General features: G+C 38.1%; 1 pseudogene; it reads right to left on the reverse strand.

Moving 5' to 3' along the window:
• Window positions 1-676: 676 nt before the first annotated feature.
• Window positions 677-1,631, reverse strand: LOC102889959 (annotated as a pseudogene).
• Window positions 1,632-4,995: the final 3,364 nt, after the last annotated feature.

A 4,995-nucleotide genomic window follows, 5' to 3' on the forward strand; every position in this document is an offset into this window, starting at 1 on the left:
GCAGGAAATAATAGTAGGGCACATAGTCAAATAGGTGTTTCATCATCATCGAAAACTATCAAAATTTCCTCTGCATGAAAGTCACTGCCTAGTAATCTCATTTCATTTCATTTACTTGATGGATCATGAAGTGGAACATTTTTTACAATTTTTGCCAATTTGTATTTCCACTTCTGTGAATTGTTTATTCATTTGTCTGTTTATCTATTGTTTTCCTTCATTGATTGTGAATTACGGACATTTCCTTGAATATTAGGGGTATTATCTTATTCTTTGACACATATACACAAATGTTTTCTTTCATTTTATTATGTGGTTCTTAATATTGCTCATGGTGCTTTGATTTTTCCATAATAACTTTATTTTGATGTCTGTATTACATAGTATTCACACACCTATAATTTATGCATATTTACCTAAGTTTTCTTCTAGTACATTTGCACATTCATACTCTTCATCCATCTCAGTATTATTTTGAAACTTAATGCTGTCACATAGAACAACATTATGGCAGAAAAATTCTTAAAACTATTCCAGCTTTCAAATAATCTGCAAATTGACAGAGTCAAGACTTACATGCAGCTTCTAATTTTAGTCCAGTGTTCTTTTTACTTTACATTCTGTACCAACATCTATGGTGCAACATAAAAAAAACTCTATTCTACATACCTATTGGTCAAATAATTCTTTCAAATTTCCTCTTAAATGCATCTTTTACTTCCTTGTTCCTCAAGCTGTAGATGAGGGGGTTCACCATAGGGATGACCATAGTGTAAAATAGAGAAATCACTTTATTGATATCTAGGGAGGAACCTGAGCCAGGCCGAACATAGATAAAGAAAAGAGTCCCATATAGGATGAATACGGCTGCCAGGTGAGAGGAACATGTGGAGAAAGCTTTCTGCCTCCCATCCGCACTCCGGATTTTCAAGATGGCCAACAGGATGCAAACGTAGGAGATTGCAATGATCAGGCCACTGAGTACTAGAACAGCTCCAGCCAGGGTGAAAAGCACTAACTTATTGATCCAAGTGTCTGCACATGCCAGTGAAAGCAGTGGTGAAATATCACAGAAGAAATGATTGATAATATTTGAACCACAGAAGGGTAAGCCAAAAGTGAGAACTGTGTGAGTCATGGTGCTTACAAGAGCCATGACATAAGGCCCTACCACCAGCTGCACACAGACCCTCTGGGACATAATGAGTGTATACAACAAGGGCTTACAGATGGCCATGTACCGGTCATATGCCATGGAAGCCAGGAGGAAACATTCCATCGCCACAAAAAGGCCAAAAAACCACATCTGTGCAGCACAGCCCATGAAAGAGATGCTTCTTTTCTCTGCAAAGATGTCACCCAGCATCCTGGGGGCAATGGAAGAAGAGGAACAAGTATCTACAAAGGACAGAGGAACAAGTGTCTACAAAGGACAAGTGGCTGAGAAAGAAGTACATGGGTGTGTGGAGTCTGGGATCGATCCGTATGAGAGTGATCATGCCCAAGTTCCCTCCCAGTGTGACAAGATAGATGAATAGAAGCACGACAAAGAGGACAATCTGCTGACGGAGATGATCTGTGAGGCCCAAAAACAGAAATTCAGTCACTGTTGTCTGATTCCTGTCTTCCATTGTTCGCTTATAACCTGTATAAGAAATTTAAAAATACATTTTCTTTTTCTAAAAAATGTAATGATGCATGCAAAAATAACCTTTTGAGAGGTAAGAAATTATCAATATTTCATAGACATAGACAATATTTCATAGACATTCTAATAATAGACATTTGGAGTATGATAACCAGAACAGAGAAGAAGTCCTTTCAGCGTTTGTCTTGATGAAATGGATAACTTGTAGATATTACAAAGACAGCATTTATATTTGCATTTACTAATCCTTTCCCTTTATAAAGGATTAGAAAGGAAAATGTATACAAATATCTGATGGGTTATTTGTCATGGAGGCGATTATACAATAACAAATGGTAATTATTGTTATGTTTATAAAGGACAGCTCTCTAAACAAGAGATTAGATATATTTACTCTTTTACCAACCTGAAGAACGAAGTGGTGCAGAGAATTAAAAATAGAGGATTCGCGATTAAAGTTAATGCCAGTGAAAAAATTTCCACCAACCATTAATTCAAATGAACAAGTTCATATTTAAAAGTTCAAAAAATTGATGAGTTACTGTCTTGAAGAGCTGGATGGAACACCAAAGACCACTCTTTGGCGTACCTGGGTGGTGAGTTCATGTTCACAAAAGTCTAAGTCAACTGAAGTCTTTCCATCATATCTCAAATTTTCTTTTTATCCAAAATGAAAGATATTTATATCTTCAAGGGAATCCTTTGTTTTCTTTTTAACTGCTTCAAGATGAATGGCAAAGCCCAGAGATTTCTGGTCTTCATCAGAAAGTCAGTCTGGAAGATTGAATTTCCTTCTTGGTACTGACTTTCTGCAACAGAAATGGCATCCTAAGCACTTGGTAGAGGTGATAGATTTTCATACTGATGAGCCTGTGACTAAAGAGATGCTCCTTATTTCACACACTGACACATCCGGCACAAAATCAGAGTCACATGCATCTGATATTTTTAAATGATGTAAACCCACGTCTCTGAAGAACTAAAACCTCAAGAGTTTATTCCTCAGGGAAAAAATTAAAGTGATTTCATTGGCATTTGTCCCAGGATTTTCCTCGACCAGAGGATTCCTGAAAAAATAATGCTTTCTTCCCTTCGAGAATTTCCTTGAAGCAACAGATCCACTTTGCCTCCACAGAGAGTGATGTATTAAATACCGAGCAGCAGCCTGGGTAAAGCGAAGTGGTGCGCTCTCTGGATCCTGAGACATAGGTTCAAAGCCAGATCTCCAACTTGCTCATCTGGACAAGTGGGTTTTGTTTTGTTCTGTTTTGTTTGTCTTCTTTTTAGTTTCTTTTTTGTTACCTCTCTGTGCCTCAATATCATCATCTGTAAAATGGGGATAATAATAGTACTTTGCTCACAGAGACATTGGAAGACTTGATGAATTATTACATTCATTATGCTTACAAGAGCACATGCTCCATAACAAGTGCTCATTAATGTCTCATCATTTTTGTGAAACTATAGCAACGTTGAAGAAGCAGAACTAGGAGTTAAAAGGGAAATGATAGTTCAAAGTATCACTTGCTTGGTTCAAGGCAAAGCTTAGTACAGGATTTTAGAAAAAGGCAGGATCATTGTGAGCTGAAGTGGTTGGGAATAATTTTATGGGAGGATTTAGTCTGGAAAGACATTAAATAGTTTGAGATAATCTGAAGTTAACAGGAAAAACATTCCAGGTTGGAGTAAGGGGATAAATAGAGGAAGAGAGGCAGGATCACTCAACTAGGTTGGAATGACACTTCACACAGAAGAAAATGTGACATCAGAGGAGATGAGATGACAGGCAGAATAATAGTCCCCAAGATGTCTATCTCCAAATCCTGGGAACTGTGACTACGTTGCCTTTCTTGGCAAAAGGAATTTTGCAGATGTGATTAGCTTAAGGATCTTGAGATGACATGATCTGTAAGGCCTTTCTGGGCTGTGGTCAGAGGGTAGTGTGACTAGGAGGTAATGGTCAGAGATAGGCAACTTTGCTGTGTTGAAGACGGAGGAAGGGGATCATGAGTCAAACAGTGTAGGCACTTCCAGAAGCTAGAAATAGCAATGAAGCAGATATTTTCCTGGAACTTCCAAGAAGCAATGCAATACTGTCAACACCTTGACTTTAGCCCAGTGAAACCTACATAAAATTTTTTGACTTAGAAAACTTTAAAATAAAAAATGTATGTTCCTTAACCACTCAGTCTGTGGTGATTTGTTAGGGCAGCAGTGGGAATCTAATACAGACAGGTTAGATGATGTCAGACAACACTTTCTCTGGAAAGCTTCTCTTGATGATAGTATGACAGGTATAATAATGGTCCCAAAGAAGTCTATCTCCAAATCCTGGGAACTGTAACTATGTTGCCTTACATGGCAAAAGGAATTTTGCAGATGTGATTAGCTTAAGGGCCTTGAGGTGACATGATCTGGTAGGACTTTCTGGGCTGTGGTCAGAGGGTAGTGTGACTAGGAGGTAAGGGTCTGAGATGTGCAACTTTGCTGCATTGAAGATTTAGGGAGGGGACCATGAGTCAAAGAATGTAGGCACTTCCAGAAGCTAGAAAAAGCAGTGAAACTACTATTTTCCTAGAACCTCCAGAAAGCAATGCAATACCATCAACACCTTGACTTTAGCCCAGTGAACCCTACATAAAACTTTTGACCTAGAAAGCTTTAAAATAATAAATGTGTGTTCCTTTGGCCACTCAGTCTGTGCGGATTTGTTAGGGCAGCAGTGGGAATCTAATACAGACGGGTTAGATGATGTCAGACAACACTTTCTCTGGAAAGCTTCTCTTGACCCCTAAAAAGAATGTGATTCCCCCACTCCTGCAACAAGGTGTACTCATGTAAAATTGCAACTATTTTCTCTTGTCTACTAAAAGAATGAAGTTTTCTTGACATTTTGGTCTGTTCTTGATAAGGTCGTGAAAGTGTTTTAGTTTTGTCTTTTAAGTAACTCGCCTTGAAGACAAAGGTTCTGTATTTTGTCAAAATAATTTCTGTGTCGCATGTTGTCTTTCTCATGTCTGATTACTTCAAATTCCATCTTTACTAGACTTACAAAAAAAAATCCTAATGGATTGAGAGAAATGCAGTTCTCATGGCTTTCTTGTGTGAAAGGAAGATATATTAATATAAATGTTTCAATAATTGAATACTTCTCAGGTTAAAGAAGCTACTCCAGTTCAAGTTACAAACTGGTACAATGACTGTCTGTAAACATGCTAATGGCCACCTGGAAGCTAGTTCCAAGATACATTCAGAACAGTTGGCAGTCTTTTGTTGGGTTTGCCCTGCAGTTGTTAACTGATTTACCTCTCCTGTTTCTTCCTTCCCAATATCTGGGCTGCTGTCAT

This window comes from Pteropus alecto, unplaced genomic scaffold (genome assembly GCF_000325575.1).
Source record: "Pteropus alecto unplaced genomic scaffold, ASM32557v1 scaffold91, whole genome shotgun sequence".
NCBI classification, from domain to species: Eukaryota; Metazoa; Chordata; class Mammalia; order Chiroptera; family Pteropodidae; genus Pteropus; species Pteropus alecto.